The sequence below is a fragment of the Octopus bimaculoides genome, chromosome 9 (genome assembly GCF_046866305.1).
Source record: "Octopus bimaculoides isolate indiv1 chromosome 9, ASM4686630v1, whole genome shotgun sequence".
Classification (NCBI taxonomy): Eukaryota; Metazoa; Mollusca; class Cephalopoda; order Octopoda; family Octopodidae; genus Octopus; species Octopus bimaculoides.
This window is the reverse complement of record NC_142936.1, coordinates 47366483-47379578: the sequence shown is the minus strand read 5'-3', so window position 1 is coordinate 47379578 and position 13096 is coordinate 47366483.

Here is a 13096-nt window from a genome sequence, read left to right as displayed (position 1 = left end):
ACGTACAAAGTGCAGCACAGATTGATTGTTAATATTTCATTATTAATTTATAAACCTTATAAATATGATTAATTCAATAGCAGCTGATCGTGCATAGTGTCGGTTCGTTTTAATTCGCTGCGTTTTCATTTCCATAGATATTATCTGGCGTAGGTGTATGAAAATGAACAACGACACCGCTTTCTTAGTCATGTTTATAATTGCATGCGGAGGTAAAGATTGTGTACACCACCTGTTTTCGGGTTTTTTATTTTTTTTTTTTTTTTAATGTTTCGAATTTCTGTTTTCGATATAGGAAAATACGATTTTGCCCCAAAATCACGTTTTCAAAATTTTAATTTCAACCCCCACTCTCCACCCTAATTTCTTAACTTTTTCCTTTTTTTCGAATCTTCTTTTTAAATCCACTTAGAAAAATACAGAGATTACGAATCTGGGAATTCTTTTTTAAACTTTTAATTTTTCTTTGAGAAATACTCAATGCCCCTTAACCCCCACGCACCCCTCACCCATCCCTCGCCTCCTCGTTTTCAAAAAAATATAAACTTAATGTTTAAATTTCGATTGATGTTTCACGCATGCGTGGAATTCTACTGAAATAGCATTCGTCAAAAATATCTGACCACCACCAGAAATCCCAACATGCTAGAAACAACAGCTAAACGACATTATTTCTGGAAAACTTACCCGCAAGTAAAACATTCGGAGGTGATGGGTGGAGGTTGGGGAAGGGGATTTTGAGTGTTTCTTTAAGAGAAATTAAAAAAAAAAAGAATTCTTAAAGATTCGTAATCTCTATTTTCTACGTGGATTAAAAAAAAAAATTCGAAAAAAGTTAAAAGTTAAAGATTTGGGCCGGGGCGGATTAAGGTTATTAACATTTGAAAACATGTTTTTTAGAGGCAAAATCCTAATCTCCTATATCGAAAACAGGAACCTGAAGAAAATTTGGTAAAAATAAGTGGGCGATAAAGTTTCTAAATACGCTCATCACAAACACGAATTACAAAATAAAATGGATCATTTTAGTTGAGGTTGAGCTGTAATTTTATAATTAATACTGAAGATTTACCGTCTGTATGTGTATGTACGTATGTGTGTGTGTGTGTGTGTGTGTGTGTGTGTGTGTGTGTGTGTGTGTGTGTGTGTGTGTGTGTGTGTGTGTGTGTGGAAAAGAAGTTATTTGTATATACCTTTCTGAATTCCAAAAGAAGAAAAACAAAGTTTGTATAAAATGAAATTAAATCCACGTTTTAGTCGCAGATTGATCAAGTTCTTAAAGTTTTAACAGTTTTGTGACAACATAGTGTCTCGATACATTCTTATAAACATGTGATAGAAAGAGATAAATCCACTTTCTCTTTGGAAGAGAAATACATTTTTGGTGGTGATGGTGAGGTGGTGAGGAAGAAATTTGCTTTTGCTCTGATGAGTTGTGTTCGGACGACCTGCTGGAGTACGGTCATGCTTTGGCATCCATAGCAGTTGGTTACTTGCCTGCTCTTGATTAGCTCGCCAGCAATATCTAGAAAAGAGCAAGTTCTTTCCCCTTATAATGTTGGAAACAAGCAGATCTCCATACAGCTGCTTCTTGGTTGGATGAATTCTTCAAGATATGTTTCAGAGTATTCTTAAAATTCGGGTGCATGTTCCATCTAACTTGGATTCCAGTTTTTTTCTTCGTAAGCGTCCAGGTTGTTACTCCATATAAAAGGACTGATTTTATTGTTGTACGGAAAAAAAATTCCCTTTAAGGTTGCCTGGCAGAGTTCATCTCCAAACAACATCCAGGTTGTTTAGGACTTATCATGCTTTGGCTGTTCGAGTTTTTACATCCTTTTCATTTGAGGCTATTTCAGAACTGATGTATGTCAAATCATCAACGTAATTGATGGTATATCTGCAGATGTTGGTGATGGGCCGTTCTTGATTGTGAGCAATGCATTTGGTTCTACTAGGATTAGGACGCAGTCCAACATCACGTACAGTTAATTCTAGACTAGAAAATAATTGGGTGGAGTTTGATATTGTGCCAGAGAGCAAGGTTAATTCACCAGCATAGTCTACAACGGCTATCCTTGGCCTGGATGTTCGATCAATTCTTTCGTGAGTGTGAAACCGGGGATGGTTAGATTGTTAACTGATGTTCTGAAGACATAACCCAGAGTGATTACAGGTAGAAAAGGTGCCAATGTGTCCCCTGGAGTACTCCAGCTCTGATAACAAAGAAACTTGTTTCTCCATCTGGGGAACTTACCATTGATTTGATGCTGTTATAAAGCATCATATTTACTGCTGTTTTTTTTTCCTCAGGTATACCATAAACCAGTAGAATTTTTTTCCATTTTACCACAGTGGATAGAGTCAAAAGCGTTTGAGAAATCACCAGACAGTTAAACCGCTTCAAGCTTTCTGGCTTTTTTCCTTTAAGTAGACGCCGCACTGTAAGTATTCGTCTGACGCCTGATCTTTTTTTTTTTTTTTTTTTTTTTTTTTACAACCAGAAATTGAGAAAGTTTCAAGGAATCAAAATGGCTTCAGAAAAAAAAATAGATCAGAAGAGTTGCATAAGTTTTGTTAATTTTATTTAAATTATATTTCGTTACTTCGATATTTCAGTCCTGAATATAAATAAACTTACACTCTTGTAAGATTAAAGAGTGGAATATGGATGGTTGAGAATTCTAAAGTTACTCACGTGAAATGGTGCCACATTTCCTGCTTACGGTAGATGCATAGTCCTAGAGTCAAAGGTAGCTTTCCGCGTTTTCTTGTTCAGTGATTTCAATCCTATGTATTTCCTTCTATTATTTACAGGTAGTTTGCTTTCGAGACAAATTGCGATTAAAATATATTTCTCCAAGCTTGTATATTGATGCGAGCGCATGTGTATGTGTGCGCACGTACATATGCATATATATATATATATATATATATATATATATATATATATATATATATATATATATATATATATATATATATATATATATATATATATATATATGTATATATATATGTATGTATGTACACGGTACAAAATGAGCATAAAACAAAAGTGGAAGACAGGGAGCAACAAGCAGGTGTGTTAATTTGACGTTTCGAGCCTACGCTCTTCCACAGAAAGAGTTGAGAGGCAAACAATTTACACACACACACACACACACACATATATATATATATATGTGTACATATATATATATATATACATATATATATATATATATATATATATATATATATATATATATATATATATATATATATATATATACATATATATACATGGTTTGTAAAGCATAAAATGTTTTGAATGACACAATAATGCATTATAATACAAACAATGGACTATAATAACTGTTGTAATTTAAATTCCTTCTTCAGATATCCCTAGGAATTGATGGTGTCGCGGCTATAATCGGTTTTCCAACGGCTTTTCTGTCTTTTTTTCCGGAAGCTTCTCAGCAGTGGTCTCACGAAGCTCCTTCCGGAATTCCTCATGAGAAGTGCGTGAGGTCGGCCATGTCTCAATCTCGTGTGTGCTGGCACATCAGTAGGGCTGCTTCTAAGTTATGTGTTATACGTGCAGCTTCCTTTTTCTTTTCGCTTTTCATTTTTTTTCTCCTTTTTTTTTCTTTTTTCATAAACATTACATGAGCATGTTATCAAAAATGAACCTTCACGCATCCAGATGTAGCTAAATAATATATTGATTACCAGCCTCCAGCCTTTTGTTAATTTGGGGCCCTAGTCTGTGTATGAGTATAGCTTCCTTAATTCTTAAATTACCCAAATTTCTTTCATTGGCTTCAATTGTGACTATTATGCTTTTGTCGGTGTTCCGGCATCTGCCTAGATGTTTTCTGACGGAGGAAGCTCTCGTGTTCAGATGTTCTTTGATGCGAAGTGTAACGGTTTGTGCTACCCACATAAAACTTGTTGCATTTGTTACATTGTATTCTATACACAACATTTATCCTTTAGCATAAATCTGTGTCACGGATGGGACAGTTTGTTAGTGTGCATTGATTGTTGTCCCTTGATCGTTTCTTTGCGAGGTGTCTTCTCAGAGAGGGGCCGGATTGGGTTAGTTGTATGTCTAGCCCTTCTCTTCTTATGGCTCTTCGGATGGCTGTAGTTATACTCTCGCTAAAATTAGGTATTTTAAGGAAGCATTTGTTGCTGGGCCTTCTATGTGTTCGGCGTGTTGGTCGTCCTGGGTACTTAAGCCGATTTACAATGGATCTGGGATACCCGTTGGTTTTCAATATATCCAGGAAGCGTGTAGTGTGGGTCATCTTGTCCTCTGTCCTGCTGCACTTATCCTGGATGCGTGCAAGTTCATTTCTGGCGTATCCTAATTTGGCACCGAGTGGAAGCGCTGAATTGTACTGGACAAACATATCTCTACTGGCTGCTTTCCTGTAGAACTGTGTGGATCTCCCCTTCTTCCGTTATATTCAGTTGGAAGTCAAGTAGTGATAGTGATCCAGTGATCTACAATACCCTCCTATATATATGGTAAATGATAGACGGAAGATGGAATATACGAGAATTTTTAATAATCACGACAATTGTTTCGAGTCACCTAGCATCGATCCCTCACAGGTGGGACACTTAACATCAGGTTAATACTATGAGAAAGGTATTAAAAATAACCGTTGACAGATATGGATGTATAAACGCCCTCGCGCAAGCTGCATGGTGCGTGTACAATCGCTCATACAAGCATCCACAAAAATGTAAGCATACGCACACCTGTGGTTTGGTGACACTCGATCACAAAGCGAGTTGAATAGCTACTTGGTGTTTATAAAGATGTGCAGATTAAAGCTAAACTTAATTCAGACATACCTTAAGGTAAATTATGTTAACAGTTATCCAAATTCATTCCTAATGCATTGTGCAAAAGTAAATTTATATGCGTTCAGGCATCTTTTCCAGGCATCTTTTTCAATATCATTTCCAGGAGATGCCGACTCTGCAGCGAGGAATCCCTATCAATTCTGTGGACCAATGAGATCATTAATAGAATTTCTGAAAGACTCTCAAAATGCCTGCACGTCAGTCATATTTTTTCATCAGGTGTGTGTAATGATTTGTTATATTTTTATACTCTTTTTTGCTATAAGCATTACATTCATTCAATAATTTGTGTAGCTCATCAAATATAGTATACATAAATTATTTTCTAATACTTCCTCGTGTAAGGTGAAGTGTATGAGGAAGTGGCCAAAAGAAGCCGGCATTTTGCGATATTATTTTATTCATTTAGTTTTACATTTTGTTATTGTTGGCACTCCCTCGCTTACGACGTCGAGAGTTCCAGTTGATCCGATCAACGGAACAGCCTGCTCATGATATTCAGCATGACACAGGAGATATTCAGCGTGACACAGGGGATATTCAGCGTGACACAGTGTGACAAGGCTGGCCCTTTGAATTACAAGCACAACAGAAACAGGAAGTAAGAGTGAGAGAAAGTTGTGGCGTATAGCAGGGTTCGCCACCATCCCCTGCCGGAGCCTGGTGGAGCTTTAGGTGTTTTCGTTCAATAAACACTCACAACGCCCGGTCTGGGAATCGAAACCGCGATCCTATGACCACGAGTCCGCTGCCCTAACCACTGGGCCATTGCGCCTCCACAGTTTTACATATCCAATAAAAGTTTTACACATTTACACTTTTATCTCCTTCAAAGTATTCTCCATTTGTAGCAATACATCGGTCCAGATGCGTTTTACACTGTCGGAAGCAGTCCTGGAACTCTTGCAAAGTGATGCCGTTTAACGCCTACATCGTTTTTTTACTTCACCTCTTCCACATGTACAAATTCCGTAGCACCAGCTTTCGTTACCAGTAATTACGCTCGAAAAAAGGTTTTGATCAACTTCCAGCTTGTCTTTCAGTTCACGACACACATTCAGTTGTAACTGCTTTTGATCTTCTGTGAGCAAGTGAGGCACAAATTTTACTGCAACTTTTTTTATGTGCAATTCCTAGCTCACACTTCGTTGGCAGGAGCTCCAGGACACTTCAGTCGTATCAACAATTTCGTAAATTGTTCGATAACGGTCCTCCAAGATCAGTTCATCAATTTTCATGATGTTTTCATTCGTTCGGTCGCCCTGAACCAGGCTGGTCCTCAAGCGACAAGTGACCATATGTAAAGTGTGAAAACCACTCGTAAAGTTGTGTTTTGCTCATGGGTGAGGCCTTGTGAGCCGTTTGAAGAATGACAACTGTTTCGGCCCTCGTTTTCCCCAGCAGAGAACAGAATTTCTTGGAAACACACTGTTCTTTCCTTTCAGCCAACGCAAAAATCGACGAACTGGAGAGAAGTACTGCAAAACAAAGATGCACCACACGGCAGTATGAACCCACTAGACAACGTCGGTCGGCAGACTGATGCCTGATGGTCGCACCAAGTGGCTTTTAGCGGCGGAAGCCCGAACTACAATGATCTTGTCCGACTGAGAAAAATTCCAGTATGGATTAGGTGCATTGTAGGCCGGCAGGAAATATTGTATAGGTATTTGGAAACCTAAAATTGATTTTAAATTTTAGCTCAAGGCCTGCAAGTCAAAGTGAGAGGCTGAGTCGATTACATCGAGCCCAATGCTCAACTGGTACTTACTTTATCGACGCCGAAAGGATGAAAAGCAAAGTCAACCTCGGAGGAATTTGAACTCAGAACGTAAAAGTGGACTAAATGCCGCTAAGCATTTTTCCCAACGTGCTAACGATTCTGCCAGCTCGCTACTTTCTGGAGACCTAAAATTGACAACTCATACATGTGCAGCAAAATATATAAGTCAGGTTTGCTATTAGATAGATTCTCTAGGGGCTTATATACATGCGGCTTGTTAGTGATATGTTGCTTTTTTTAAAATTTTAATATTTTCTTGTATGCTATTAATGCCAGTTTATGGTTGAACGGATTAAATGCTGTGCCCCGTTTTATGAGGTTTTGGATAATGCAGTTATTCTATAGTTACTAGGCATTTGATAAATAAAAAAATACTTTGTGCGTGGGAGTTTCATTTTGCATACACGTCTATGAACACAAACATTACTATATGTATATATCTCTCTCTTTCTCTCTCACTCTCTCCCCCCCCTCTCTCTCTCTCTCTCTCGCTCTCAATCTGTCAATCTATCTATCTATCTATCTATCTACATACATGCATATATATATTATGTGCATATACATACACACACTCACACATTTACACACACACATTTACACACATAGATACACACGCACACACACGCGCGCGCGCACACACACACACACACACACATATACATATATATATATATATATATATATAGATAGATAGATAGATAGATAGATAGATAGATAGATAGATAGATAGATAGATAGATAGATAGATTGATAGATATATACGCTTACATACATATACTATATCTATATATGCATGTAAACACACTCAAGAACTTACGTGTAAACACACAAATATGCTTCTTCTCCACGTACAAATACACAAATGTATACACGTGCACGCACACACACACACACACACACACACACACACACACACACACACACAGGTAGATAATCAGTCAGACAGATAGATAGATAGATAGATAGATAGATAGATAGATAGATAGATAGATAGATAGATAGATAGACACACACAAATATACACACATACACGTATCACTATACACAGCAGAAACGTGATAGACGTTTCAAATATATAGTTCGCCGACCGAAATGTAACTGGAGGCCAGTGATATTCTTTCTATTTTGACATTTCAATGTTTGTTTGTAGAATATTTATTCTATTGAAATTGCTTAAATCTATGATTCTATGTTATGGCCTCATATACGTGTGTTGTATAGGTGAAAGAACTATTGCTGAAAACATCTTTATACTGATGCGAAGAAAAACAACTATGTATAGCCCTACTGAACGTAAACTGTAGTTGCTCGAGGCTAAAACCACCGCATGAAATCTTGAGGAGATATTTGGCATTTTATACGGATACGGATAGTGAAATATATCTCAGAGTCCCGACTGTGCTTCTGTTTTGTAAAATGCAAAAGATTGCTTAATCTAATATAATACGGAATTATTTTATTCTGTATGAGTTTGCTTGTATCATCTAAACTTTTGGATTTAGAAACGAAATGAAAAAGACTTACATGCTATACGTAGTTAAGTTTATTTCAAGAAATTATATTTATTCGGTGAGTTTTTAAATACGCTACTATTGTTATTTCCATCCCTTGTTGCTCTTTTTGTAGTGATTATTAGTTTGAGATAAACAGATGCGAATGACTCAGAATAGGCTGAAGTTTCAGCTCTCTTATACACACACACACACACACACACACACACACATATATATATATGCCAACAGACAGACAGATAGATAGATAGATAGATAGATAGATAGATAGATAGATAAACATGCACGTATACATATAGGGTGGCCCAATTGTAGGTTTACAGTTTTTCAACTATCTCTTTCGCATTCATATATTAACAGTTTAGATCGTAATTATAAACAAAAATATGAAACCATTATTCTATGCTAATTTAAGTAACTGTAAGATAGAAATTTAAATGTAATATAATGTTTCGAAAGAAATTTAAAGTGCCTACGTGATAACTGTAAACCTACTTTTGGGCCACCCTGTATATCTATATAAACATGCATATGTTTATGATATATGTGGTGCTAGAAAAATTCGGTCCCGGAAAATTCAGTCCCGAAAATTCGGTCTCGGAAAATTCGGTCCCGAAAATTTGATTCCAATAAATTTGGTCCTGGACAATTTTTCAAATCGGTATCCGGTCATTTCACCCACTATAGAGTCTATTCGCCCACACCTCATTTCGTCCAAGGATAATAAATATTTCCAATTTTAAGAAACTCTAATATGGCTGCAAAATATTTTAATAGTGAGAAAAACAAAGACAAATTGATTGATGAACTTAATTATGTTTACGACTTTCATAAATTTAGTGCCAATGAGACAAGGAAACGGTGGCGCTTTGAGATTTGCAATAGATGTCGTGCTCGTATTCATTAAGAGAATAAACCAGGTGAACCTCTAATTATTTCAACAATCAATAGTCATTAACCAGCACCGAATGCAGTGGAAGCACAATTCGCCATTTCAGCATTAAAAAAAGTTGCAAGATGGAATTGAAACAAGTACTCGAGTGCTTGTTTCAGAAACTACAAATATTAGTGAGAATGCAAAATATGAATAACCACGGTTGCAAACAGTTTCTAGAAGTATTACAAACTGGCGCAATAAAGCGTTCGGTGCTCCTCCATTGTCTCTTCATCGAACTGGATTTCAAGTGTCTGATTCTTTTAAATCTTTGGAAGACAGTGATTTGTTCCTGCAATGCAACACAGGCAGTAATGATGAAAAGAGGATTTTAATCTTTGCCTGTAACGAAGGTTCTTCAACAACTGGAAAACACCTTATCTTTAGGAATGGATGGCACATTCAATTCACCACCAAGTGCATGGTATCAGCTTTTCACCATTCATGCTATTATAAATGGTAGATCTTATCCTCGAGCTTTCATTCTACTGCCGTACAAAACACAAGCAACATATGACGACTTTCCTTGAAATAAAAAATTGCGGCCCAATATTGTCAATTATTGATTGACTTTGAACAGGAAGTTCGTAATAACTGTGACCATAACTTTACTGGAAGCACCAGCGTAGGTTTCTTATTTAATTTTTGCCAGACAGTTTCTAGGAAACTATGTCAACTCGGATATAAAGTTCAATAAAGTACCGATGTTTCTTTTGCCACTAAAATAAAAATGCTCTGCACACTGGCATTTTTACCACTAGAAGAAGCAATAGATATTATGAAAATCTTTATGAGGACGAATCAATTCCAGTAGATATCATAAGCTATTTCGAGCTGACGCACATTGCACCGAAGAAAGCAAGACGTGGCAAACGAGAAGAGCCCTTGTATCAAGTTAATTTTTGGAATGTTTACAGTCGAGTAATTCAGGAATTGCCTCGGACAAACAATGCTCTTGAGGGGCTTCACTCAGCATTGCGCACATCAATAACAAGCAAGTACCCAAATACCTGGAAACTTATTGATGCTCTTCGAAAAGAAGAATTCCTTACACAGGCCAAAATAATTCATGCACAATGAGGAAGTAATCTACAGAAATATAGGAAATAGCAGTCAATAGATACGCGGATAAAAAACCTTTTGCAATCTTATGACAGTAACGATAAATTAACATACCTAAAGGCAATTGCACATTCATTAAATTTTTCGGTTTAATTTTCAGGGACAGAAGGTTCTCAGATCTATTTTTCTAGTTGTTTGCTTAATATGTTGGATAAAAGGAAATATCACATATGTATTTTTAATGGTTTAAACACGAGCTACCCTTATTTTTCTGCTGGATTATACATGTGATTTTGATACTTTTATTAATAAAATTATTATTCTATTTTGTTTCCCATTTATACTGATTACTTACATCAATGTTTACATAAGAAGTATATTAATAACGTCTGGGATCAATATTTTCGGAACCGAATTTTCTGACACCGATACACACACACACACACTTGAAATCATCCGGTTCGCGTTCTTTGGGGGTGTCTAAAAAGTTCTAGAGAACAATGCTACTAGCGCCTCAAGTGATGTAGAATTAAGGGTGTGTACACGACTCTTTATTTCTTTACTTACTGATTTCGTTCCCCCGCATTTTTCTTTTGCATTTTGCTTGTATAGAATGCGCTTTCTTTCAATGAACTGTTGTTCTGAACGTTAATTGTAATTTCACATGGCAGTTAAATGGAATTAATGAAATTTCCATGAGAAGTGAATAATCTAAAGTATCGGATTCTTGCACTTCCTCAGATGCAAGTGAGAGGTAAAGACAGATTTATTGTCAATCTGATTGTAGGCAGGTAAATGCATTATGTTATAGTTATTACATTTAATTGTGGAGGTGCGTGGCTTAGTGGTTAGGCTATTGGACTCATGAGCTTAAGATTCTTGTTTCGATACCTGGACCGGGCAACGGGTTATGTTCTTGAGCAAAATACTTCATTCCACGTTGCTCCAGTCCACTCTGCTAGCAAAAATGAGTAATCCTGCGACGGACCAGCATCCCGAGGGGAATTTGTACGCCATGGAAACCTGGAAACCGGCTCCTTATGAGTCGATATGACTCGAGAAGGTAACCTTTACTTTCATTATATTCAATTCAGCCTTCTGTAAGTGTCTAGATACCGGAGAAGCGATTTCATTGACAATGCTATAATTTTTCCAGCAGTTTACCTCTAAACCACAATATAAAGAGAGTCAACATCCATTGACAAGGTTGCAAAAGCAAAGAAAATTTTGGAAGAAAAATATAAATAATAGATGAGTTGGAATCGAACTGTTAAGTGTGTTAGATAATAAGGCGTTGCGACAATATGACTCTCCCCAAACATAAAGCAAAGGTTTTTAGTTTGAATTCACTCTGATGCTCTGTTGTTATCCCGTTAAACTAAAAAGGTTTTTACCCGAAGTCAGGAACAGATATAAATTATCCCTGAAAGTATCCAATGATGCAAAGTTAAAAACTATATTTTAAGAATATATTGAAGCTGGCGAAAAGGTTTGTAACTTGTGAGATCATTGTTGTTCATGCCTCTCTTCAACAGTGGCAATTTAGGAAGGCAAGAAATCAACCAGTTTCACAGATCAAAATGCACTGTAGTGGCAAAAGAAATAGCAAGGTGATGAACCAAATAAATAGTAATTTCGGGTAACACCATATCAATTATATATTGACTGGATGAAAAACAACTAAATAAACAAAAATAATGATAGTTTTTAATTGACGTTTCCGTTATGAATGGTGTTCATAAATTATTACAAACTTTAACAACATTAGCAGGTGGTGAAGATCCAATGTTCTACTTTATACAATGAATGAATTACCATATTGTAATTAAAGATGGCGTTTACATTAAGTTTCGCTTGACAAGCGTGATATTGAGACGTAGCTTGACCGCTATATTAACCCTTATAAATACAAGCTGCAGGTATAAAATTATCAATGCTATACACGCGCATGCGCACGCGCACGCACACATACATATAAACAAATAAATTAATATTAACAGCCATGCGCAATGTGTTACCAAAAAGGAAAACTATAAATGTCATTAAATGTGACAAAGGATGTTAGAACACCTATTTTGCTAGAAATAAGAGGTAAAATGCTACCTTGCTGTAGTTAAAGCACATAATTGAATACGTATCTGTTGAGGGGGACTATAATCGCCCAAACACCGTCGAGAATTCCTTATATTGATCAGTTTCGGCTATTTCCGTAGCGTTAACAGTAAGGACGGCTTGCTCGGCTGATTCCGGGCTTAGTGCTCTCTCAGCATATATAATTTATGGATGATAAAAATTTATGGATGATAAAAATTTATGGATGATTTAGCGAATCGCTAATGTGTATACAAACATTAATATAAATAACTAAGCGTAATGTGTAACCAAACTTGAAGACTATAAATATCACTAAATGTGACAGAGGATGTGAGAACACCCTTATTGCTAGAAATAAGAGCTACAATGCTTTCATGCTGTAAACGTAATTGTTTGCATATATGCTGAGAGGGACTATATTCGCCCAAAACACTGATCGAGAATTCCTTATACTGAGCGATCAATTTCGGCTATTTCCGTAAAGTCGTCAGTAAAAACCGGTCGCTCGGCTGATTCCAAGCTTAATTATATATATATATGTGTGTGTGTGTGTGTGTGTGTGTGTGTATCTTTCGTGTTAAGCTAAGAAGTAGTGAACAGTACCAGAATTTTCAACTCAAATCAAATGTAACAAACTACTCTAAATCGTTTTATAAACGTGTCCCGTAGCCATCTGCTGGCAACTTTTTTCATCTTGCCAGAGTAAAATACCCAATATGTCTGCCGTTTTCACGGCTAAACTGTGTACTTTCTTGTCTGAAACGTATCAAATACGTTTGTTTATAAAATGTCGCATTCCAAAAGCCATTATCATTTAGCTTTAAATTTTACGGCATTTGTTGTCAG